General features: G+C 45.2%; 2 protein-coding genes and 1 long non-coding RNA gene across 4 annotated transcripts in view; 1 reads left to right on the forward strand and 2 right to left on the reverse strand.

Moving 5' to 3' along the window:
- LOC310885452 (acid-sensing ion channel 2) overlaps nucleotides 1-27236 on the reverse strand; it is a 504402-nt gene that overhangs the window by 123399 nt on the left and 353767 nt on the right. The window lies entirely within an intron of this gene.
- LOC310885454 (uncharacterized protein) overlaps nucleotides 1-27236 on the forward strand; it is a 369789-nt gene that overhangs the window by 79961 nt on the left and 262592 nt on the right. The window lies entirely within an intron of this gene.
- Nucleotides 378-27236, reverse strand: part of LOC310885463 — a 35071-nt gene continuing 8212 nt past the window's right edge. The window contains exons 2-3 of one of the 2 annotated variants that reach the window (XR_014574818.1): nucleotides 8620-8695; nucleotides 378-7002 (exon numbers count right to left, since the gene is read on the reverse strand). This is a non-coding gene — a long non-coding RNA (uncharacterized lncRNA). Of the gene's footprint in view, nucleotides 7003-8619; nucleotides 8696-22943; nucleotides 23796-27236 lie in introns of those variants that run through there. The other variant, XR_014574819.1, reaches the window with a different exon arrangement.

The raw sequence follows: 27236 nt of genomic DNA on the forward strand, positions 1-27236 counted from the left end.
ATTGGTACACAGTTCTGTGCATACCACCGGAGACTTTCAGACACCGATGTTATGAACCTCTCTGCACCTGAGGACAGCAATGCTTCAAAATGCATGGCCATGTCTCATCGCGGCCCTGCTGTCGTCCCCACAGGTGGAGGGAAATGGAGAATTACGTTCACAGGATGTCTCCAATCTCCCCCTTATCTTTTCCAAGGGGACAAAATCCACTTGCCATTCTTTACTCCTACCAAGAGGTGGCAATAAGCAATTCTGTATTTACCTCAGCAAGTAAGGAATCCTGAATTTTAATTTCCACCAGAGACACTTGTAGTCTCTCCACTGGGCATAGTGTGAGTTCTCCTGGACTTGGAGGGGAAAAGGGAGGGGTGCTGCAATAAAAGCAAAAAAGGACACTTGCAAAGCAAAAATGACATTGATTTTAAAGTGCAAGAGCAAAACTGCCATTTGCAAAGAGCAAAGCATCTCCAGGGAAAACTAGGGACCATTATCAACAGACAGATAATTTGGAAGGAGTACAAAATGAGAAGATTGTTTAATAATGAAGCAAGCAGTGCTCAATTAGAAGATTTTAAAAGCCTCCCATAAGCAATTGCAGATGATCCAGGCACGGTAAAGCCAAACACAAGAGTTAGAAGCTGGTGAGTCTGCTACCTTTGTCCCTTATGTAGTGGTACTGGCCAAACATTACAATACTATCATCAGATGCGCGTGCAGATATGCACAAACATTCACTTTTTTTTCATCTAGCTTCTAAGCCTCAGAGGATGCACAGAGGTCATATTTGCACAATACAGAGGATTAGGAGCTTAATAGGGCAGAAAAGAGAAAAGCAAGTGGTCCTGTCCCACCACATTGCTCCAGCAGGCAGGGCTGGATCAGCTAACACACCCTGGGAGAGGTGGGTGAGCAGGAAGCACTGGAGAACTTGTAGATGTCCCCATTGCTTTGCCTGCTCAGTCTCTGCTCTCTCCAGCCAGCTGTGGCTGTTTCTATTTTGTGGCAATGATCTTCTCCAACCTGATGCCATCCTGCTGTGGTCCCCATAGCAGCAGCACTCATCTCCTCCCTGCAGACAGCCAACGGCTGGTCTACAAGGATGCTGCGTGACCCTCGTTTGGGCACACAGGTGCTGGATGCTCAAGTCAAGATGCTTAAACCCTGCCAATGTCTCTATGTTTGCTGTCAGCCTAGTGGGTGTCTCAGAGGAGAGGGGTCTTGCCCTTTCCACTATTGACCCTTCACTCTGCAGCTTCACCTTTTGACAAAGACCCCATTTCTCCAGCTGACATCCTAGGTAGTTTTATGAGGTGAGTAATCCATTCCCCATCCCAGTGCAGAAACAGCTTTCACACTGTGGACTCTACCCAGCAATCACACTCCTGTGCTGACCTTTAAATCACATCAGCTTTCCCAGGAGAGCACTGAGCAGAGAGGTCACAGCTGCACCACATGTATACACTGAGGTGCCTGACATTTTGGGAGGAAATATAAAGGTGATTTCAATCTTCTTGTAGCTCCAAGGTGCTATTGAAATAATATGACATGAAATAACATCTCTTCAAGGCCCAACTGCAGCTGCTGGTAATAGAAATATGGGAGAGAGACTGTTCCAAGAAACGGCCCAGAACCTTAGGTGAAAGGTTTGGTAAGTTCAATCTTAACAAGCCCGTCCCCTTGCGCAGAGCCCTTTTTGGCCTGCAGACAGCAGAGACGTGGGATGGATGCAGGATGCTGCAGCCAATGGCACGGACCTCTCTGCTCACCAAACGGGGCCTGTGCCTGAGCCTGGTGTCAGAGGAGACGACCAGGTCAAACTCCTTTGGGAGAGCCAACTCATAGAATTTCATAGAATCATTAAGATTGGAAAAGACCTCCAAGATCATCTGTTTCAACATACCACTAGTATCACCCACTAAACCGTGTCCCTAAGCACCACATCCAACCTTTCCTTAAACACCCCCAGGAACGGTGACTCCTCAGCTTAGCTGCTGTCTCATCCCGACGTTTCACCTGATTACAGTTCAGGAAAGGAATCTCCTTTCCACTCTGAGCTGCCCAAGCAGCATACAGCATCCCAGCTGCAGATGTGGCTGACTTCAGGGAAATCTGCATTTCTGAGCTGTTTGCAAATGGGAAATCACAGATATGAACTGTGGGCCTGAGAGCTGAGTCAAAATCACCTCAGAGACATGGTGTTGTAACGTAGAGCTTGGATCACTTGTGAGACTGCAGAGATCTTGGGCACTCTGTTTTGACAAAAGGTGTTTTTCCTGCCTAGAATCCTGAATTTCCTCCTTTCTGATTTATATTCACAATGCTGATAATCCCTAAAGCACTCAAAAGCGAGGAGCTAACCACAGACAAATGCAGATTAGGAAAGCAAAGAGGATTTGTTGGGCTTTCAGGCTACAGGTGTCCTCAGCGGGCAACTGCATCTTCCTCATCACTTGGGGCTCATTTGAGAGAAACAGCTTCGGCTGTTCGTTACAGGATCACAGAATGGCTTGGGGAAGAAGGGACCTTACAGCGCACCGAGTTCCACCCCCTGCCATGGGCAGGGTCCCCCACCCCCAGCTCAGGCTGCCCCCAGCCCCATCCAGCCTGGCCTTGGGCACCTCCAGGGATGGGGCACCCACAGCTCCTCTGGGCAGCCTCGGCCAGGGCCTCACTGCCCTCAGAGGGCAGAATTTCTCCCTAATATCTCATCTCAATCTCCCCTCTTTCAGTTTAAAGCCATTCCCCTTTGTCCTGTCACCACACCCCTGACAAATAGTCCCTCCCCAGCTTTCCTGCAGCCCCTTTAAGGGGAGAAACCTCCACCCAAGCTGCTCTACACAAATGAGGTCTTTTTTGTGTGTCCTAACTACCTGCATAGACACCACCTTTTCTACCAGGGAATGAAGGCATAGATTTGTGCTCTGGCACACTGAGCTGATATAAAATGACTGTCCAAGGTTGCTTTTCACTCAGTTATAGAAAACCACATGCCCTGATGAATGAAGTGTGTGAATTTTCCCAATGTGTTTCAGACCAGAATCAAGCAGATTAATTAAATCTCTGCTGAAGGTGATCAAAGCTAGCCTACTTTATTTTGCACTGACCTCCACAACCTCCATCACCTTTGGCTCAGAAAGTCTTCAAGCTGCCCAGGGAGGGAGATATTAGCATTTTTATACACCTGACCTCTACTTACACAATTCCCTTACACATCCTCTGCTAGCCAGTGCTGGAGATGGAGTCCAGGTTTTCAATATACGAAGCTCATTATAGCTCTGAGTGAATCTGGTTTGTAATTATTTGTATTTGAGCTGGAAACGAGGGGAGTTACAGGGCCACAAGCAAGGGATGCTGACTTCCAGATGAAGTCTCATCCTGAACAACTGTGACTTGTTGCTTCTTCAACCCCACCAGCAAGCCCCACCATAACACACCCTTTGGAGCAGGCTTTTGCATTCCCTGGCAGTAGCTAGTCAAGCAAATTGTTTATCACATGCTTTAGGTAAGTACATCCTAGGTAGAACAGTGTAAATAATCAATTTTTTGCTTCACTGGCAATTTCAAACAAACAAACAAATAAAAACTTGCTTCAGGTCAACTTGAAATTCTAATCCTTGAAATTTTTTAGTCAATCAGAAAAGTTGGAAAAAATAAACTTTAGGTTAAGCGGAACGTTTTGTTTGGCCTAGCATAAAAGGTTTCATTTTGAAGTTAAGTATTTTCTTCAGTCCCTCTCTAAATACATCCTAAGGAGGCTTCAAACCAGACAGTTTATTACATTTTGACTTTTTCTGATGTTCTGCATGTGTCTCACAGGCAATTCTGCAAGGCTGAAATTCATCCAGGGAATAGCTTGCTGCTGCCAAATCGCTATTCTTGAGACAAAAAGATTTGGCAAATTATTTCACCCAGGTGAAGCTGTAGCTCTTTAAGAACCTTTTCTCTTATGTTCTTAAATCACTTTTTACCCCATTTTCTTGGGACATATTAAAATGTTTGCTTTACCTGTGTGCAAAGTGGGTGAAGCCTGCCCTGGGCAGGAAGCCAGCACAGGAGCTATTTGTGGATAAGCTGGGACAGAAGTAATGGGAAGCCTCATTTTTCTCTTGTAGCAAAGGCCTTAGAGTGCGGTATGGAGATTTTGAGCAGTTTTAGCCTCACAAAAAGGACTCCTGAAGGACCTGAACTAAATGATTTACTTCAACAACAGTGTAAAACTGAAGATAATACCCAGTTCCTTATGATGTTTGGTATCTGTAATTTCTGCAACTCTATTTTTGGGGTAGAAAGCATGCCCTATGCAATGATTGTGTGCAACTATTGTGCTGACAACGCTCATGCTGGGCTCCCTGGAGGTCATGCCAAGAACCACTGGGGGGGTTGATAACTAAATCCAAGAGTCCTGGCTGGTTGCATTTTTCTTAGAAATAGTGCTCCCCTTTTTACTGCGATATCTGAGTGCCATTATACCAGCCTTTGTTTCTAAGCACTAGATATAAATCTTCTCCACAGGGACAAATAGCAGAGATTAGAAGAAACAGAAAATTCAGATGTAAGGGAGCAGCTGACAGTTTCAAATTAACTAAATTCCTATTCTTGTCGTGTTTGTATCAATCCAAATGGAGTCTATGTAAGCCCAAAATGAGAAGATCCTATCAAAGCATTCAGATACCTCATCCAATGCTACATGAACAGCAAAGTCACCACCCAACAAAAACACTTTTGAACTGTGTGGCGGCAGCCTGACTAATTGCATCTCAGATTAATGAGTCTTTCACTAAAGTCCTAATTGTATAATGAGAACCTTATAGTTCGCTTTTAACTACTGAACTGTTTCCAAATTAACCAGGCAATGCACACGCACCCAATGCAACCTGTAGTTTGGCTCATTTACATACGATAATTACAAGCGTTTCACTTTATAAGAGGCTCTCTGCTTCCTCTTACCGAGTGTTTGTTTCTGCTCCAGCAAACTGTGTTCTTGGACATGTGTATTATGCTTGAGCTGTACGCGGCAAAAAGACTGTTAGTGTTGTTTTGAACTACCTCTGAGCTGGAGCACACAGCTATAATCGTGCTGTAATTGTTCTCCACCAGCTGTCTGTGTGGGATGGGGATGAGACCACGCTCTCTGCTTGCTTATTTAAAGGCTGCAAGTCCCATTCTGCAGGCTGGAAAAGCTTCTGCTTCACCCCTTGGTCCCATTCAGCTTCCCTAAGGTTTAATGATTACGCCCCATCTTGCCAGTCCAGGTCACATCCAAGCTCTTGGGCTCATTTGTGAAATCACGTCAGTGAAAGCCTGCTTGCCAGGGGAAGGAGTATGCAAACAACTGTGTGTGTGTGTACATCACACCAACCCTTTTCTCATGTGATAATTAGGGAGAGAGCCAGAGAAAGAGGATGTGGCATCTCTCTCCTCCCCTTCATCTTGCTCCAGCCACCTCTCTTCCCAGTTCAGTGGGAAAAAGCAGAGGGCATATGGTATTTGTTTTCTAAGTACAGCCCAATGAGTGTATTGGTTCAAGATTTATTTTTTTTAAATCAATTTGTGTTTGTTTTCAACAATAAATGATGCATTGGCAAAATTCTCATGATGACAACAGCATCTTCCCTAGAAAACCTAGGCATTCAAGGTTGGAAAAGACCTGCTTCTAAAGGGGAATATTTCAAGAATTCTGCATTTTGCTGTGCTAATAAACATTTATGGAGCACATTGTCTACCATCTTTACCCTCTCTAACCCAGACAGCCTGCTATAAACTCCAGACATCATCTGCCAGCCCTTCTTCAAAGCAGGTCATGAGCTGAGGTTCACCATAAGACCTTCAAGTTCTCTACCACCAGTAGCAGAGCAATTCATTTCTCTGCACCACTGCACTTGCTCTTTCTTCATTCACTAGAAAGTCTCGAGGCAAAAGAAGAACCTAAGCTTTTTTCCTGGAGCCACCACTGAGCCTGCATTTCCTCCACAGGCATGACTTGGCTGATGAGTAAAGCCAGACCATCATGGCAAGCCAGATCATCATGGCCCCTTTGCTTTCCCTAGAGTTCAGCCCAGCTGACAGCAGAGCAAGTTCTCTCTCAATCTTGTTCTTCAATATCCAGGCCTCTTCCTCATTCCAGAATAATTATTTTGGCTTGTCCCACCTGCTCCTCTCTATTGCTGGGTGCTACAGGTGATTGATTGCTGTTTTTCTCTTGGTCTGAATTCCTGTCTTGTCAATATGGGGAGGTCATTTTATGCCAAAGGTAAAGAGCTCTGGTTTGTTCCCTATATAGTTATCTAGGCTATAGCATGAAGAACTCCATGCTTTAAGAGGAAACAAATTATGAATCTTTTTATAGACATTGCAACTACACATGGTCCTGCTGTGACCTCTCCAGCTCCTGCTTGTGCAGTCCCAGCTCCTCCTCACGCACCAGGTTCTCATCTTGTTCCTCTAATAGTTTCTCATCTGAATACATTTTCCTGCCTTCCTCCAAATGCACTAGAGATCAGCCTGAAAGGGCTGTCCTGAATCTCCTTTTGTCATTACCTCATTTCCTTTCTTTTCCCCACCACGTTGCCAGCTCAGTTTGAGCAAGTGACCTTGTGTCCTGGATGTATGAAGCCAACCTGGAGGGGTCCTGTGTCCTGTCCCCATGTCTCCTCCATCCTGACCTGTCCAATAGGCAGGTCCAAACCACCCCAATTCAGTCTCCTTTTGGAAAGGACTAAGTTTTTGAGCATACAGCTTTCTCCTCAGAAAAGAAGGGACACCTACCAGCACAAAAACAAACGGACCTGCCATAACATACTCCTAACAACGAAAACAAAAATAACAAAATGATGTATGAATACAAGGAACAATGCTAGAGAAAGGTGGATTTTATTACCAATAACTTTACTGTTGAAGAGTGATGTTTCTGGATAATAACAGATTATAGCACAATTCTTCCTGGCCAGGAAACAGATTGCCTTCCACATCCACGTTGTATAGACAGGACAAAGGCTCTTGTTCCTATTCAGTACAAAGAAAATAAAATCTGTTTCCCGTGGCCAGACAGACATCTAATTGAGCTTGCTTTCTACTGTTTGGGATTGCAGGATTTCTTTGTTTCTCATTAGCGTTAAATGTTGCCTGCACAGCATATGACACAAACACACGCTCACAAATAGTGGAACACGTAGCAGACTGTGCTGCTTCAGAGGTTAAAAAAAATCTCAAAAGCTGCAAATAAGAATCCTATTTCCAGTATTCAGGCTTTGTTTTGTATTCAGTAATGATGGGCTTTGCCTTATGTAGGGCTTTGCCTTTGTCATTTTCTTTCCTCAACAAGACAATGATGGTAAATAATCTTATACCTGGTGCGCGAAGTACATTTTTGCAAAGGGACAAAAGACCTGCTTGATTAGACACATGCATTTTTTCTCTCCTGCGGTGGTACAGAAGCCATATTCCTTCCCCACTTGCTGCCATTAGGGATAAAGATAGATTGTGCGGTAACAAAGACAAAGAAACTTAAATCTGTTCACCGTTTTTCCAAGTTGGGGCTTATCTTGCTATATATATATATATACACTTTTTTTTATATACTCTTGCTATATATATATATACTTTTGTATGTACTTAAGTGTATATACACACAGACATATTTGGATGCCTGTATTTGTGCATGATCACCATCGTGCATGCTCAGAGGACTCTCATTAGATTTTACAGCTCAGCCTAACCAAGATGAATCTCCCCCAGCTGAGCAGCAGCCAGTGAGGAGGAAAAAAGGGAAAAGCTACTCAGAGCTTTGAGGTGACTAAAACGCTCAGGGGATTTATTGCCCCTCAGCAGGCTGTCCCTTCCTTTGGAGATGTGGTGGATGCTGATGATGCTCTGGCTTTAATATAGCTGCTGTGGGTTTGCAGGAAGAGTGTTTTGTGATCAGGGTCAAATTGCTCAGCTTCACAGAGGGATTTTGGCATGCAGGAATCCAAACAACTCTGCAAGTGCTTTTTGTTACTTCTCTCATTTTGTCCCCGAAGGGAATTCCCCCTCCTCCTATGCAAGCTCCTGCAATATTGCAAAGAATAAAAACTCTCATTTATTCTTTACAGACACAGCTTGGTGCTCGTTTCCCACAGGAAGCATACTTGGCTTTGTATACATTGAGACACAATTCAAACACCTTTGGATTTTAGTCAGTTGAAAATCTGCATTTTGTTTGCTTTGTGAGAATAACTATCAGGATTAAATTCCTCTCCCCTCAAGAAGGACTTTACAGCATGACAGTCTTGCTAGTGAAGAATGCATTTATCCTGCAGAGAGCATTTAAGCTCACAAACCCCATCAAACACTTGTGAAGTCTATTTTTCAGTTCTGTCTAATGGCAATGTTTCCCAGCACATTGGGGAAACTGAGTCACTGCACTGCAGAGGGATGTAGCGAAGAGGAGGACAGACAGACAGCATGCCCAAGGGATGGCAAGGGGAACGTGTGCTGTTCAGACACCAGTCCCAGTCAGGCAGCATCACCCCTTTTTGAAGGAAATTACCTTATCCTCAGTCTGTAATGCTCTAGGTTTGGATACTTTGCCCCAGGTTCATTGAATTATACTTTTTGCAACAAATTTGAAGAAAAACTCACGTTTTTTTCCTAGGTTTAACATAGACCAGGCATCTTCAGAGCCTCAGCAGCTTTTGTTACAGTTGAAGAAAAACAGCTATGAGGCAAAAGAATAAAACACTGATTTCTGCAAGGGCAAGCACTGCATGTCTGAAGTGGCAGCAGCCCCTCAGCCACCAGAGTAGCTTTGGAAATGTAATATAGGAACAACTATAAAAACTGAAGCAAATTTCATAGCTATTTTCTTTATGGAGCCTAGGGTGCCTTTTGGGGGCACTCTGCTCTAGCTCATTGACTGCTACTTTACTCAAAACATTTGCTGCTGCGGGTGCCACCAGGAAGTCGACCGCCACACCTTGCCTTACATCTCCCACGTGGCTTTCATTTGGGGAGGGTGGTGTTCCCAGTTGGATGCCCCTGACACAGCCACCATCAAAAAGTTTCTTCCAGAAAGACAGAGAAGCTGCTAAGAGCCAGCAAGGAGACTGGTGGCATCAAGTCACATCAAATTAACTGCAAAGTGGCCTGAGCAATGCTTTGCTTAGTGCCAGTCCTCACCCGAAGCTGAATTTGGTGTACAACAGCATGCTCCCAGAGGGTTCTCCAGCTTCTGAGCCCACCCATCCCCTCACTGTGCCATTTGTCACCTCCTGTCCCCAGTTCAGCACTCCCTGAAGGGACTGGACAGTCTGGCTAAGCCTCTGCCCCACAAATTGACCTCTCCTGCATCCTGCCGGAAGCTTCCCAAGGAAAACAAGCAGCTCCTATCTTTGCACATGTCTTACTACTACTGTATTTACCTTGCTCGTGCAGAACAGGTCATGTTTCAGATTATCTCCCCCATTCCAGCACCCAGCCCATGCAGGGTGACCCTCAGCACTTCCCGCACTGTGCAGATACAGCCCAGAGCCAGAACCTGGGCCAGGGCTAACCTCAAGCAGCAGCCCTGAGGAACTGCTGGGGAAGACATGGGGCTGGGCCAGTCCACAAGCACCTTGACAAATACACCAGGTGCTCCCCCAGATTCTCAGACTATGTGGCAGCAAATCCCTTTTGTGCCAGCAAAAGTCTATGGCTGGGAAAACCGTGTGGCAGCAGGACATTTTTCCCAAATCTATCTCTCAAGCACAACTGAAACCCATTAGACTGGGCTGTTAAACACATTTCTTCTCTCTTGTTCAGCATTACGACCCTTCCTTTCATTGTGGGTTCACTGTGGCTTGGGCACTGCTGAGAAAAGCAGATACATCTCGTAGAAGTGGCTTTGTCCCATTTTCACATCCTCCTCAGGCATTTCTGAGACATTGCCTTCTGCATCACATTGTTCTAGCGCCCATCTAGCCAGCTTGTTAATGCAGTGAGTGTTCCCCACATTGAATTGCATTGCTTTTTGTCCATGCTGTATAATTAGAAGCTTTGAAAATATAGGCGTGAACAGTACTGTGCTTACCTTTAGCATTCAAAGATATCAGAGCAGATAACTGACTACACGGATGCCCTTCTAACAAGATTTCATAGAATCGTAGAATATCCCGAATTAGAAGGGACCCACAAAAATCATCGAGCCCAACTCCTGGCACCATGCAGGTCTACCCCAAAATTCAGACCATGTGACTAAGTGCACAGTCCAAACGCTTCTTAAACTCCGACAGGCTTGGTGCAGTGACTACTTCACTAGGGAGCCTGTTCCAGTGTGCAACCACCCTCTCAGTGAAGAACCTCTTCCTGATGTCTAGCCTAAACCTCTCCTGTCACAGCTTGATGCCATTCCCTCGGGTCCAATCACTGGTGACTAAGGAGAACAGATCGGCGCCTGCCCCTCCACTCACCCTCATGAGAAAGCTGTAGACCGCTTTGAGGTCTCCCCTCAGCCTCCTCTTTTCCAGGCTGAACAGGCCAAGTGACCTCAGCCGCTCCTCACGTGTCTTCCCCTCTAGGCCCTTCACCATCTTTGTAGCCTTCCTCTGGACACTCTCCAACAATTTCACACCCTTCTTGTACAGTGGTGCCCAGAACTGCACACAGTGCTCGAGGTGAGGCTGCACCAGCGCAGAGTAGAGTGGGACAGTCACTTCCTCGACAAACTAGTGAAGCCGTGCTTGATGCACCCCACGATACGGTTGGCCCTCCTGGCTGCCAGGGCACACTGCTGGCTCATATTCAGCTTGCTATCAACCACAACCCCCAGAAGAATTGGAAGCGTACAGACATTTCTAAGGTTGTTCTAAGCACAACCTTTAATCTATAGTCCACAAGTGAGTTTTCCTGCAAAAGTTGGAACACCCCCAGGATGCTCTCCATGCCCATAAATCATCTTTACTTTACCTGCACAAATCCCAGCACTCATTGCCCGTTTGTGAAGCTGGCCTTCACACCATGGTGTGCACACAGTCTGTGTTAGCCACCACAAGCTAGGGCAAGGATTTTGGAACAAACATTTTGGGGAAAAATGTTGCTGTGTGTAGACAGTAATAGCATAGCTCTAATAAGCGCAGCAGTGAGGAAAACAAACACTTTAATAATTCTGCAATTATCTTAGAAATCAGCTTGCCAGCATGTACCTAATGGTCTGTTCCCCTTAAACTGAATGAGTTGACAATATGCAATATAAACATGGTTTAGTCTTTGCTTTGTAGATACATGGTTGCTGTAGAACATTTTGGAGGAGCACAGAATCGGCACATGGGATTGCTTGGTGCTGCATCCACATTTGAAGCTCTACAAAAAGTTGCAATGGAATTGGGGAAAAAATATTCTGCAGCTGTTGCCAGCCTGCTTGGCAGAAAACATGACACAAGCTTTTCCTTGTACCAAAGTTTGTAAACTTTCCTTGTAGTTGGAGGATGCCTTAGCAGCTGCTCTTGAAGTTGGAAGCATTGCTTCCAATACAATCAGTCTTGTTTTTAATAGCCACAGGTGATGGCATTTTTTTTATAGCCTACTGGAGCCCCGTCATAGACTAAGATCTCATTGTAAAAGATACCATGCAAGTGCCAGGCAAAAGACAACTACAAGAAAGATGAAGTCCTGTAATTAACCTGTGCTTAAATCAAGCCATTACTCAGTGCTAAGTGATTTAGCATTTCTTTAAAAAGACTCTTGGGGCTGGGAGTTCTTTCCTCTCCACTGAATTTCAGAAAGCCTCAGATCAGAGGAGACAGACCAGGGTAATCTCTCTAATCCATGTATCGATCACTCCTTCAGTGGAAATTGGAAGCAAAATGCAGTTCAAAGCTGCCTCGTCCCTGCAGCTGCTCAGCCCAGCAGTAACGCTGCAAGTGTACCCAACCCATCCGGGGCCAACTGCTGCACAAATCCTTTCTTCAGCTTCATCCCAAACAGTTGTTGTTCCAAACAATGGAAAACGGGGTAAATCTAAGCTGGTTGCAGACTCCTGGGACAGATTAATGTTTGAATAATGATCTAAGCAAAAACATAGCAGCACAAGCTGAAAGGCCTCTGAGCCACTCAGTGCCCACTTCTCCAGGGCAGTTTGGTGACCACTAAGCACCAAAGGAGGTTTATCCCAGACACCAGGGCACCGAGCAGTCAAAGCCCTCACCGGAGGCAGGGCTGCTTTGAGACAGTCCAAGAACAAAGAAAGGAGAGAGGACTCAAGTCACATTTAACCCTGGGAACAGCATTCATCTCCAAGTTACTGGGAGCCCCGGCTCTTGCACAGCATTCAGCCTGCTGTCCGTGTGCGTGCAGTAACAGCTTTCTCCCATGTGAGTTCTGGTTCAGATTCCTACAGGTGTGCTTGTTTTTTTCTCCTCTCCTTGCAAGCCAGCTGCTGCGACAGGCAGGATGCGATCATCTCTCCCCAGGAGACTGGTTCACACTACGGTTTATTCTCCTCTCCACTGTCAGGATGAGAAGTTGATATTTGCATTTCCCTTTCAGAGAGCGGGAACCTGAAAGAGGACAAACTGAAAATCCAATGGCCCTCCCCTTCCTCCAGAGCATGCCATGTGATGCTTTGGCTGTTTGGAGACGAGAAGTTTTATCTCTGGTGATCCAAAAACTCAACACTCCAGACTTCTACAGGCAGGACTTCCCGTCCAGAAAACATCTAGCTGGAGATCACCCAGCACTCTAGTAAACACAAGATAGTAAATAAATCTGCTATGAAATTTGTAGCAGATCACTAGAAGCTCACTGAATGTGATTGCCTGAAACATCCACATATTCACATGACTCTAGGAAGCAGGGATTTAAGGTGGAACAAAACTTGCCACAACACAATCCAGTCCTAAGAAACAAAACTCAATGCTGCATGTATTTCATAGTTTCTGGGCAGCTATAAAGAGCTGAAAACAATGCCACTTCTTTCCCAGCTCACCCACATCTGCCATAAGGTTCTTTCCCTCCTCCATGCTTCCTGCTCTCAGTTTGCCACCATCTGTTCTGCCCATGTCTTCCCCATGAGCACCCTCCAAAGCAATCCTCCTTTGCCTGGCACCCATCCTGGCATCACCTTCAACCAGGTTTCCTCCAGCAGCAGATGCTTCCCTGGGCTCTGGTCTGGTTTTGCTCCTTCTTCCCTGGCATGTGTGTCACTTGAGCTGGGATGGAAGTGGCACATCCCCCCCTTGCACATCTGGTCACCTCTTGCTCTCCCACAAGACATCAGAAAGGAAATATGAAGGGTAGGAAAAAGCTTGATATGTGCCTCAAGCCCCAGCCAGCTCAGCCTGCATGACCTGCTGAGCAGGATGATGAGTGGGGTGCCCTGCAAGGTTCAGGATGGATGCTGTTGCTGAACTTCTTGGTGGAAGCTGCAAAGATCTCAGCAAAATCCACTACAACATCCTGCAGGCTGCTGCTGGCTTGGGCCCCTGCTGGCAGCCCAGAGTTCCAAAGGTAGAGACCAGGGCAGGTCTGAGAAGACTCAGCTGTGGATTTCCATCTCATCTCCTCACAGCTCCTCAATGAGTCAGTGCCTTGCAATTATCTTGACGGGAAAAAAAATAAGACTCAAATGACTGCAATTTCCACCAGGTATAACTGAAGCTCCCTCCCTGTCCTCTCTGGTCACCCAGGCTTTCGGGAGCATTTCAAAGCACATTAACACCCCGAGCAGCTTCATGCTGCACTAGGCAGCAGGGGAATAGGAAACAAGAATTACATCTCTGCTATGGAAAAGTGAGTTCCTCATGTTCATTCCCTCTTTACCTTGACAGGAGCTTCAACTTACAAAATGAGAAAAGGGCACAGAAATGGGAATTGTTTAATCCATCTTTTCATGTATTCTCTGTTCTGCCTCTAAGAGAAAGACCAAGAGGGAAAAACCCAAGGTAGGCAAGCAGAACCTGGGGAGAGCCCACAAGCCACACCACTGCCTTCCTTCTTCAACCACCACTTTTTCTTGTTTTCTTTGCTAATGAAACTCATCTTCTCTCTTTAATGAGGGGAGGAAGCACCTGAAAAAGTGAGCAGCTCTGGTTTGTATCTGGTGGCCATCTCCAGCCTCTCTGCACATCAGTCCCGCACAGACCGTAGCCTGGCTGTGGGTTGATAACCCCAGCTGGGCAACATGGCAGGCATTTACCATATGGCCAAGCCAGTGATCCTAAATTCTCATTTATGGGGTGAATACTCAAAGTCACTGAAAGGCAACAGCTCCTTTGGAAATAGGCAGTAGCTCCTTAAAACTGTCAGAATGCATGTAAAAAGGGTTGGGAATTAGACATTTTTCAACATAGTGACTTTTGCATTGGAAGGTATCTTATTTAACTTTTCATGCTGTTTGCCTATTATTCTGTGTTGCCAGGAGCACTACTAGCAGAAAACCAGGATACAGCCGAACAAAGGGACCACAGCCAGGGTTGTAACACAGCAGGGGGCTGGGGCATTGCAATGACTCCTTCCTGCCACAGAGCAAACCTCTGTCAGCGTCCTACCTGGGGTGTTTGCACATGCAAGCTGTCACCTGGAGCCAAGTGGAAAGCAGAGCCTGTCTTTCACCATCCTGCTGCAACTAAGCAAGGGCTGAGAGGTGTGAAATCACAGCCCATGGCTAACGTGGACAGCCATAACTCTGCAGGATCCCCATTTGGGTCCCATCAGTAGCCAAGGGACGCTCAGCACACAGAAACACTTCTGAGGTATCCTAATGGGAGGAGGCTCTGGCTGCATTAATCATCATTTTCCAAGAGGACAATTTCCCAGCACAGCATACGCTCTGCTATATTAGGAATATCATCTATTGAGATGATAAACGTCCATCAGCATCAGCAGAATTAGTGGGTTTTAAGAGACAAGAGCTGAAGAGCTTCATCAAAGGCTGAGAGCAAACTTCTATACCACCCTTAATGCCTAGACACTGTAGGCTTTGGTTTAATTGAGAAAAGAAACATTTTAAGCAGCATCTAAATAATTCAGAATTGTTTTTTTCCTAGTAGTGGTAACAAAAAATCCTGAATTCAGACTGCTACTCCAAGTGAGACCATGCCAAGGGTTGAATTGCATATTTCCAGTGTAAGATCTAAACACAGAATTTCTGCTTTGAGATTTTCTCACCAAGTCACATGCAGGACTTGAGCACTTTTTTTTTTTTTAAAAAAAAACAACAAAACTAACAGATTTCCAGTTGAAAGGAAAAAGAAAGACAGAGCTCTGCCTTTGGCAGATCACCATTTCCCAATAAAGCAAATATTGCCAAAATCCCCCCCCAAGCAGCAGTGACCAGGGCTGGGGCTGCAGAAGTCAGAAGTGTGCTCAGCACAGGGCAGCATGCTTGGCCTCAGTTCATTTTCAGAAACTGAAGTAATGGAGTTTTTATGGTTTCCCATGAGAAATTAATTTATGGAAATATAGTTCACTGTCAAGCAATTCTCCCTGGTGCTCAGTGTAGATGCTTCTTTTCTTAACATTAATGCATTATCCCTAGTTAGAGCTGCTGGAATTAGCAGTCTTTTCCCTCCTTGCAGCACACACATTTTGCATATTTATTAAAAAATTGGTATTGTAATTTAGTCATAACTGAACACGTACCTCAAGCAGACTTTTTTTTCTTCCTCCTTTCTTCCCCCCCCCCCCCGCCCAAGTTAATCACCACTTAATGTGGTACCTAGGACTGTAAACACCAAGTTACCCAGAGCCTCACTGGTATTGTAAACGGTATTATTGCAGGGATATTTCAGAGGTTAATTCTAATCATTTCTGTTGCCCTGGCATAATATCATGTAAACCCAAAGGAAAAGGGATTGCCCAAACAGTTTGATTTTATGCAGAGGTTATCAACCACCTGCTGCAACACTGACACGGCAAATACCAGCATCGCTTCTCTTATAGCCTCCTTTAAGATCTCACCTCCCCTAAAAATAAGCAGCTGAAGCTGTCATTGTGCCTACTGCCATTTAAAAATATTCTAAAATATAATCCAATACCAATATAACCCTACTTAAAGAAAAGAGTTAGTAATTACTACAACTCTGAGCTTTTCAGGGCTGAACATGTCATATTTCAGAGCTGTTACCCATTCAAACCCTCAGAAACATTGGAAACGCCCTGAGGGGAACCCAGTCTGTTGTGCACATACTATTTAAATATATTTTTATAAGAGCAGATTGTGGTTTTGTTTATTTCTCCTTGCATATGCTTTACTATTTTGGGTTAGTCAATGAAACATTACTGCCTCTAGACTTTGTCTACCGTACCAGTTACCTACACTGCATGCTGTGCTTCAGGAGCACAAGGAAAGAGCAGCTCAGCTAGTTCAGGAGGCAGAAGAGGCATTAGCCCCATTTTTCAGAGCCAAAGCAGTGGAAGGGCCTATCAGCATCCCCAGGTCTAATTCCCCATATTTCAGGCACAGGTGCAGCAGAGATTTAGCTCACAAAGTCAATCAGCCACAAGAACTTCTTGGGGCTTTCTAACAACCTCAAAGCCTCAAATGGAAGAGCAAAAGGCAGACGAAATGCCACCGCAGGAGAGAGATGAGCTATAGCGCCTTTGAAGCAAGTGGTTTACTAGCAAACGTGGTGCTAATTAGACGGGGTTTTTCACAACCAGTTCAAGACATCAATGAAACGGATGTCTCATATCTGAGTGGATGACCATTCACCAGCAAGGCTCACGGCAAAGCAACATTTCTCTGGCTGGAGAATTACTGATGGTGAGCACCATACCACGAGCTACACTGGACGCTACTTGAGGAGAGCTTCGTTAGAATGAGGAGGAAGTTTTAGCTGAAAGAAACCAACCTCAGATAGTCACATGAGAGATGGTTTCTGGGACTAGCTTTGGTAAACTCATCTATGGCAGGCACGTGGAGGAACAACAGCGGGGACATTAGGATGCGAAGGGCTGGAAAACCCATTCTTGCTGGGCATGGGTGCTCAGGGGTATTCCTGACCCTGGTTCAGGACCTGTCTGAAAGCAACTGCTTTTAGAAAAAAAGCCAATTTTGCAGAAAGCAGGTCTTTGCAAAGGCGTCAAATTCTGCTCCAGCTTACTTGGCTCAAAGATAGTTCCATGGAAGGAATGAAATGACTCTGATACCAAAGTGATGATAAAATGGTAGTCAGTCTCCGGGGGCTCCTTAGAACAGATATTCCCAACAAAACAATGAATTGTTTTTATAGAAGGATGGAAGACAATGAATTAAAGGAAGAAAACAAGTTTAAAAATAAACACAAGTTGGTACTTTGCCAAAGTAAATCCTAATTAAATAAAATGTGTGGATGTGCCTGTATCTAAAACAAAACTTTTCCTATTACACAGCTATCTATATAATGAATAATGTTATAAAACCCTTTGCTTGCATAACACTTGAAAAGACTTCAAAATTGAGAACTGATTTAAAGCAAACAACAAAACCCACCAACCAAGTCCGTCCCCAGCATACGACAGTAATCATTCCCACCCAGTAACAAAGCACTTGTCTCTGAACGATCAACACAAGCGGCTGCTGCTAACTCACCTAATTACCACTTTCAAAAATGATATATTATTTTTAATGAGAATTTTTTTCTCCCTTCTTGCCTGCTTGTTTGCAAAAGGTCAGAATGATGCTTTCATGTTCAGGCTGCTTCTACCTAGAGAAGCTGATGCTGCCTTAAAAAAAGGCCAAAATAACCTCCTTGGAAATTGCTTCAGACATTCATGGGGCTCAAAAGCTGTTTGTGCAGTTATTCCTGAAAGTTTCTTAGATGTAGCTGTCACTGAATTCCACAGAGAGAAATTAAAATTAACTTTAAAAAAAAAGGATTTGGAGACTAATTCTCCTTTCTCAGTCCTTCAGTGCAATGTGTGTCAGCACATCCACTTACAGCAGCCCCCCAGGGCCCTTCTGCTGGTGAGGGTGCAGAATCCAACCCTGGCCTGAGAACTTCTCAGCTCTGTTAAAAACACATGGATTTTTAGCTGTACATGTCTCACCTCATGTTTTTAATCTCACGTTCAGAGTGGCTTTAAGTGTCTTTTTGGATGTTTCTTCAAGTGATGAAGCTGGGGTTGTTCCAGTGTTTCTTCACCCCCCCTTTGGCTGAGAGGGAATCGAGATTTCTTCCAAATGTGACTGAAACTCCAGGGGCCACTCAGGAGCTCACAGGGCCATCCTTGGTGACAGTGACCCATTCCTCACCCTTTCCTTCCATCCCACCAGACAGCTCAGAGAACAAGCACGGGGGCCACCCGTGCTGTGCCCGAGGAGCACTGAGGGCATGCGGCTCCAGCAAACAGCTCCTCGCATTAAAGCTTGGAAGGGAAGAGACTTGCTGCTCAGAGAGGATTAATTTTATGAGTCATCAAAATCTCAATTGAGATGCAGGGAAAAGGATTGAATAGAACATTGCAGTGAATGAGATTATAAAAAGGGGGATCTATCACAGACTCCCTTGAAGGTAGGGAGCACGCTTAATTCTTAATTAACAGCCCCATTCCTCGTGTCAATAACTCAGTTAAGGATAAACTAGAGGCCTTGTCCATCTGCATACTGAAATGGAAGCTAGAAATATCTGTCTCTGTTACCCTAAATGATCCTTTGCTTAATTTCACCTGCAACAACTGCAGAAAGAGAAACCACGCCCTACTCTTCAAAAAAACTCTGCAGGCAACTACTCACTGTCTGCAAACTAACCCAGCCCCGCTTTTCTGGGAACAGGGAAAACCTTCTGAAGCAGGTGTGCTTTCCCCAAAGCACGGAATGCCTCAGAAATGGAAAAAAACTCAGCCACCATGTCACACCAAGCTTGAATCACAGCAAGTGTTCCCATTTTTCAAGTCAAATGCCCTTAGAAGTGTTAGATTTCCTGACAAATGAAGCTCAGGGTCTCTCAGCATGAACTTCAGAACTGCTTGATTTAAGCTTTGCTGGAGCAGACTACTTGTGAAAGACACTTCATCACCATGTCCTGAAGTTGGCTTTCCAATATGCCTGCACTGAAGTCTTCATTTGTGCTTCTACATGTGTTTTACCATGTCCCTTCTCTCCCCGCCAATTCCACTTATTCAAAGCCCTCCGGTACCAGACCGTGCTTCGAACCTGTGCCTTTCTATAAGCTTAAGGACACGGAAGGAGACAAGTGAAAAGTTCCCCTGTTCTCAGGTAAGGTCACCTCGAGGTCCTTCCATGACTACTTCAGAAGCCTCAATGCCAATACCCTTGGGAAAGGACCCCAGAGCACCCTGTTGCACAGGAGCAGAGGAGGTTTGCGGACACGTGGCAGCAAGGAGCTCAGTGCTCCAGCTCCTGTGCAACCATCCAGTGTGGACAAATTCAGGTGCAAAGCTTTGATAGTTCAAAACATAAATGTTGGTAATGGAAAGGACATCAAAAGACTAGTCTGCACTTCACCACATTAACAAGATCCATTTTCCCACCTGATTTCAATATTTTTCAAGCCCCCAGGCTCCTGCCCACCCTCCTCAGAGATACCTTCAGTCTGTGAACTTTTCCTGCTGGATGGAAGGAATCCAGGTTAGTGCAACACTAAGATCCCCTCCGGGATTTTTACAGCTTGAGCTTGGCAAGTTGGGAACATGCAAGATCTATTGCTGAAGTCAGTGGACACTCAACAGCTCCAGAAAGAGTTACTTTCTGGACTGGCACTTAAGGACATCCTGAAGAGGGTGAAAATATTAAGCAAAATATTTGAGTGATCTGTTCTAGAAACACTTCCAAATCCCTTGGATGCTAACATCCTTCCAGGCGACAGAGCCAAGACCGTCCCTGTGTACCCAGGCTGGGCACATCTGGAGCACGAGGTTGTGTGGCTGCTGCCCCAGCAAGCAACAAAAGCGGCATCTTGGAGGGACAGACGCTGGGGCAGAGATGTCACCTCTATGGTGCTTGTGATAAACCCATCCCCACAATTAGCCAAATACTGGAATTAGGCAAGAAATACACAGGCTGACTGTTTATCTATTGAAAAATGAATTTCACTGAAATGCTTTGGAGAAAAGGCATCGTTACATACTAAATGTTGGGGTTTTCTAAGAGAGGAAGGCAAAGCACTTCAATGATGTCGAAACATTATGACAGTATCATAATGGAACATTTCAATTTCTCAATTTGAAATACTCTTATTTTGCTAAACCATTTTACAAATATGTACCAGTAAAAGAACGATTAACAGTAAATATCAGCATCAGCAGGCAATTTTTAGGTTTTATAAAAATGAACTGTTTAGAGCAATCCTACTACAAAGCTATTTTCAAAATGGGCATTTTCTGAAAATGGTCTTTGTTTTGCAGTTTTTCTAAATCTGGATATTATTCTTGGGTTGTTTTGTTGCACGCTTTTATGAAATGAAACTGCCTTGGCTTTGTCCTGCACTGAGTGCTTTGTCTCACGGAGACTTCCCCTGATGCCCCCATTTTGGTTTCAAATCTCCCATTTCTGCAGGTCCCCTGCAGCTGTTTGTACCCTGCAGATGCTCTCACTGAGGGCATTAATGCAGGCATCCCCAAGCAGCTGGCCTTTGTGGCATCTCTCTGCCTTTGGGCAGCCAGGTCTGAGTCTCACCAGGACGCAGCAGCCACTTGTCATCAGCTGCCTGTCCAAGCACTGGCAATACAAAGTCCCTGCAGAATTCATAACTGTTAGCCAGCAGCTGGAAATTAGCAGTAATTTCCTTAATGTGGGCTATGTAAAAGACAATGGAAATGAACACTTCCGCTGATTGCTGTGAAGCTCAGCAGAACCTGCCCATCATTCTGGCCCTCCCATTCTCCAGCCCCTTGCTGCCTGCTCAGCCACAGCAGGGTTATGATTGCCAGCTCAAAGCCAGCACTGGTCTTTTAGCACAGGAATTTGCTGAAGAGCAGCAATGGGCCAGCCGCATTTTGTAGCGGTGATTATCAAATACATGTGAAGGACTGGCGTAGCCACATGACTAGGCTGCGTCCATTTTGAATGCAGACCCCCAGCAAGAAAAGCAATTTTGGACATTCTGGACACACCAAACTCAGCAGTTAGGGGAAAACTGCAGCTTTGGGTACATCCAGCTGTGGGGATGAGGCCAAGTCAAAGAGCTGCTTCCCATTCCTTCTCAAGCCACTCATTCATCTACACCATGCAGAACACCACCTTCATCCCACTTATCTGGATGCCCGTTTTTGTGCAGCTGTGGTGTAAATCACATTAACCTGCTCCATGCTCACACAATGCACTGCATCAATATTTAACAACAGTACTCACACCTAACACCACAAGAGTACTCAGCTCACAAAATGCAGAAGAACCCCCAGCAAGGTCCAGAAATTGGGAGCTTCCTGCATGGAGTCAGGACAGTTTCAGTGTTGCCTCCATGTCCATACCTATTATGCAGCTGATTCACAAGAAGGAAGGGATGCTATCCAAATGAACCTGGACAAGCTGCAGAAGCAGTAATACGTGAGCTTAATGAGGTTCAGTGAGTCCAAGTGCAAGGTGCTGCACCTAGCTCAGGGCAATCCCAGGCAAGACCACCAACTGGGAGAAAAACTTATTGAGAGCAACCCTGCAGAGAAGGACTTGAGGGTTCTGGTGGATGAAAAGCTCAACATGAGCCAGCGGTGCGTGCTTACAGCCCAGAAGGGTGTCTGCATCCTGGGCCACACCAAAGGAGTGGGCAGCAGGGGAGGGAGGGGATTGTGCCCCTCTCCTCTGCCCCTGTGAGGCCCCACCTGGAGTCCTGCATCCAGGTCTGGGGCCCCCCAGCACAAGAAGGATGTGGAGCTGTTGGAGCAAGTCCAGAGGAGGCCACAAGGATGCTCAGGGGCTGGAGCACCTCTCCTATGAAGATAGAGAGCTAGGGGTGTTTGACCTGGAGAAGAGAATGCTCTGGGAAGACCTCACTGCAGCCTTTCAATACTTAAATGGGGTTTATAAAAAAAAGATGGAGAGTGACTTGTTGCTCGAGCAGATGGCTGTAGGAAAAGGGAGAATGGCTTTAAACTAAAAGAGGGGAGATTTAGGTTAGAGGTTAGGAGGAAATTCTTTACTCAGAGGGTGGTGAGGCACTGGAACAGGTTGCCCAGAGAGGTTGTGGATGCCCCATCCCTGGAAGCGTTCAAAGCCAGGCTGGACAAGGCCCTGGGCAACCTGATCTAGTGGGTGGTGTCCCTGCCTATGGCAGGGGGTTGGAACTGGGTGGTCTTTAAGGCCCCTTCCAACCTGAGCTATTCTATGATTATTACACAACTGAATAACAACTTCAGAAAAAAAAAAAGTCCTGCCTCAGCCAGTGTCCAGGAAGGAGTTCCTTCAGGGAAGCAATTATGGGTTCTAGTAAATTTTGTGTGTTAAATGATTGGAGGGAGTGAGATCTTGCTCTGCTGGGACACCCACCTACATATGTAAATGCAACCCCTTATTTGCTGTTAAGATAGAGAACCTGTATTCTCCTCTTGCATTCTTCCTGAAGATTTTCCTGCCAGTCCAGGCTTTCTGCAAGAAGCTGGTTAGTGCTGTGTCTCATTTCTACACTGTCATAGGGTCCTGATTTCTGAAACCCTCATCACACACTTAAAGGGTATCTAAAATGCAAGAAACATTTTGATTAGCAGAGATCACTAGAGTGCATGTAGCCATTGAGGACACTTCTTCCTGGAGCAGAATCACTGAAGTGAACAGTTTGGATACTTGTACTTCTCATATGCTGCTGTTCTCAGCGATTTAATCTTCTGCTTGTCACAAGAATTGCTGCTTTGTCCCTCTGCAGCAGTGTCAGAGTTGCTCATAGGCCATGCTCTGTTCTCACTTGATGGATGTGAAATATAAAACCAAAAACTTCAATACAGGAGCTGAGCTCTTGTGCATTTGCACCTTGGGATGAAACTAGACATTTCAGTATTGGACTTTGTCCCAAATAGTGCAATGGGGAATTGAAATTGCAGTGTTTTATATTTTGTGGAACAGAGTATCAAAATGATTTCAATTTGGAAATGTCAAATGTCACTTGTCTGGTGAAATATTTTACCACTTACGAAGCCAACAAGGAAGGATCTTTGGTTCCCAACTTGTATAATTTAACTGGCCATTCCTTCCTTCTCAAAGAGTGCCTGGTGCCCGGAGCATGTGGGACGCCATGCTTGCTGGCCCAGAAGTTTTGCCTGATGCCTGCAGGGTAATGCCCACGCTGGCCAGAGCAGTGGGGAAAGGCAGAGCCACTTGGCTGAGCCAGCATCAGGCAGCAGCAGCCCTGAGATGCTTCAGCTCAGGCCAAGTGGAAGAGCATTTAGTACTCATATGGGATTTTTGGCACATCCTGCCTCAGACAAAGCCTCCAGGTGCTTCTAAGCACCCCCTAAAGAAGCTTTTTTTTCCTATTTCTGCTTATCAGAGAACCTAAAATAAACAAATACAAAGAAAGATGCAACACTTTTCCAGTTGCAATCACAAAGACCGCTGTCTTCTGCTCACAGATCTCCCCCCCTTCTCCACCTGCACACTCCCAGGTGAGGGCATGTCTGCAGTGAGGTGGTCCGTTCTTGGGATCCGCAGGTAGCTCGGCACAAGCCATCCCAGCAATGCACCTCCCTGGCAACATCCTGTCAAGTGGAGAGTGTTCTCGCCAAGGAGCTGGACACTTCATCCTACTAGGCAAAGAAAATCTTTGTGCTACTGGTAGCCTGGATTTGCCAATTTTGCTTCCAATAATCTGATAAAATAACTCAAATCCACATAGCAGGCTCCTAGGCAGTAGGACTGCATGAGGGGTTGATGACACCTTTTATGTTCAGGAACATTTGAATCTCACTCGTGTTATCTGGAAGAAAATGTAATGACAATTTTTAGGTCTGAGATGGCGGAAGCACAAAGTAATCTTAAAGCGCTAATTGTAGCAGGACACAGGACAATATCAATAATTGTGTTTTCCCTTTCTAATGTGTTTTTCACCAAAAGCTCTCACATCTCTTTATAGTCTTTAAATAAGCAAATCTCCAAGCCCTCCTGCAAAAGGAGGGCTATTTTGCTTTTTAGTACTGTGAAAAAGGGCTCAAGAAGAATATGAATCGGCTACCCTGAGCTTAAAGACGAGGTTAGCATGAAATGACCATGGACCACATGTAAGGAAATGTAGTCCTGCACTTCTCTATCAACACATCCAGTAATTTTTCACTGCATCTTACGCAGATCCTTTGCCTAGCAATGTCTTGACCAGAGTTTAGCCTTTGTCATGCCAAAATTACTGCCATGGAAGAACCTTTTACTTGTCAGAGCCCTTCTAGTGGCTCTCCTACCTGTGACACTTACAGGTAATTTTCAGGCTGAACATTTTTACTTGCCAGAAGAGTCCTGAGGCCCCCTGCAAAGAACATTCACAGTGTGACAATGACACCAGACAGGCCATCACAACTGCCTCCTACATGCCAGCATCACGTTGAGATACTCTCCAGTTGCCCATGGCAGCTATGATATCAGAGTCCTGGAGCAGCTGGCTACAGCTATCTGCTTGTAGCTCTGAGCTGCCAGGAAACTTCTAGCCAGTTCCTCAGCTGCTTAAAGGTTCCCAGGGAGGAAAAATACAACAAAAAGAAAGTAGAAAATATTTTTAAAAAAAAATGAGGAATCAGGAAGGAAGATGAGTTCTAAGTGAAGAACAGTCTTGCTGCCCCTTGCAAAGGAATTCAGCCTAGCCTCTCTGGTTTTCCAGGAGTGATTTTAGTTAAAGTCCTGACTGAGGCTGCTTCCAGCACGGGTGCATTTTGCTCTTCACAGTACAGCTATCAGCCCTTCCAACACGTTAACACCAGATGGTTGACCTTAGAAGCGACTCAACTTTAAATTCAAGGTTGGGTGGAACAGCTATTTCCTAAAGCCAAACTGCTCGAGGTAACTTTACTGTGCCCCTGGGGTCATGCTGAGCTCAGTGATGGGTATCTGTAGGGCATGACGGACAGAAGGGTAGTTGGGTGGGAGAGTTGATTTTATAACTATAGAATTGACCTGTGAGAACTAGCTCCATGCTGGGAGGCTTTGGTGGGCACAAGACTTTGGGGTAGACTACTTGTCAATAATCACAGTGGGGAAAAAGTCCAGAAAGAAGAACATTAAGCTAAATTTCATCTTTTTAAACAACCCTATCCTCCCCTGGGTGCTGAGAGTCTGTGTGCCCACAAATATGCCCACTCCCATAGGTGTCTGTCAGCTCCAGCCCAACCTAACCTATTTTTGTATTTGTACAAAAAAAAATCATAGAGGCAAGACCAAACTCTATAGAAGAATTCAACCTCATGATTTGCTTCCCACCCTCATTAAGCTTAATGATTTATGCCTTGTAATTGCCACAACTGGGCAAGAATCCACAAATCTTGTTAATAATACTAAGTATGCCAGAAGTAAATTTTCAAATCCTAAGCAAAAATTAAATGACCATAAAATATGCATTTGCTTCCCAAGAGACAGTTCTGTTTCAACAAGACAGCTTAATTGAAAGCTCAGTAAACTGGTCACAACATCTTTAATAAACAGTCTTTGTAGACAGCATGCAGGAGAGATGGTGCTTTATATGCAGCAGAAATAAATGAAGTGACCAGAGGTCTCCACCCGTCTGTGACCCCTGAAGTAGCTGAAATCAGCTTGGACCACTGTTGGGGGAAGCTGAGGCAGGCAAAGAACTGTGGAACATAAATGTGGCCCCAGCATCTGCCCACTGCAAATTAACATCACCCAGATTTAGCTATAAAGGAACTTGGTGAAAAAGTCTCTGAAATTGGTGCAGAGCATGTGACCTGTTCCAGACATTCATGAGAAGCTCCATTTTGCCACATTGGGAATATTCACACTGTGTCCCTGTGGGAAGGGCACCTGAAGACTTGGGAACTGACCTTCCTCATTTCCAGGTGAGGAAGACCACCTGCTGGTGACGTCAGGCAGGTGGGCTGCAGGGTCATGAACACCCTTTGGTAGGGACTGTTGCACTTCCAGGAGCCTCTCAGTCATTCCCACTAACCTCAAGTCCCTTTTCAGCTTCAGCACGTGAAAAAATCTGGTTTCAAAATCACTTATTTATTTTGAAACAAAATACCCGTTGGCCACTCAAATGAAATGTTTTCATTTCAGGAGAAATGCAACACTTCATTCAACCTGAAACGACTTTTTCTTTTCCATCCAGAAGAACCAGTGAACCAAAAAATTGGTAATTCCCTCACCTCTACTTGTTCCCCATCTCCTAAGCCAGATGGCCCTGTTTTAGTTTAATCTGAAAAACACATCCCAGCCCCTTTCTCATGCATTTAGCCTGCAGTCACCTGCACAGTCAGCTCACACTCTGATCGCATCACACGAGCCACTTCGCATTCCATCTCTGCCACGGCACTGAACCTTCTTCCAATTATTTGTTTATCTGACGTTTCCTTCTCCTTAGTTTAGGGTTGTAGCAGGAGGCCAGGGAGCTCAGAGCTGTCTCTGGGCTGCTCCTTCCTTGAAGCATTAAGGGACTCGCTGCAGTCCTTTGCCCAAGTCCCAGCTCAAAGCTACACGAGGTAAGTGCAGGGGCAGTGCCCATGAAGCAGGGCTGTCCGTTCTGAACACACCTGGAATGTGCTGGGAAACCCCACTAAGATATTTGCTGTGAGCTGACTTCAGCCTACTGTAGTCACTCGCCTTTGATTCATCTCTTCTCTGCCTTTTCTTTTACAAGCAATCCTTACACCCTCAAAAAAATGAAAACCAAAAGTTTTTTTCCATTTTCTTCCATCAGATGTGTCACTCTTCCTAATACCCTGGTGAGAAATCAAACTAAGAAGCTGATAGCTCTCAAGCCTCCTGACTCCCCCCTCAAAAAAAGTTGTAGCAACTAACTTTTCCATGCAGTTCAATTTCATTCAGACCAAAATTGATAATTTCTTGCATTCTCCACCTATTTACACCTTAGTCTAATAAAAACATATGGTAACACTGGACATAAACCAACCAGCCACATTGTTCCAAATCTGATGCTTTACTAAACCACAGGGGAAGGCACCTTTATGGCTAATTCACAAAGATCTCAATCATTGATGATTAAAAATTCAAATTGAACATCACACAACTGAAGTGTCTTTGGGGGATGACCCTATGAAATCCTTGTCAATACCCTCCAAAGCACTCCAGCACCAGTTGCACCTCCATCTGCTCTCTTAGGATTCAGATCCATCTGGTGATGCACAAGCGAAAAGAATTCACCCAACTTGCTCAATATCACTAGAAGGCAGAAAATGTTTTC

This window comes from Anser anser (genome assembly GCF_964211835.1).
Source record: "Anser anser genome assembly, chromosome: 23".
NCBI lineage: Eukaryota > Metazoa > Chordata > Aves > Anseriformes > Anatidae > Anser > Anser anser.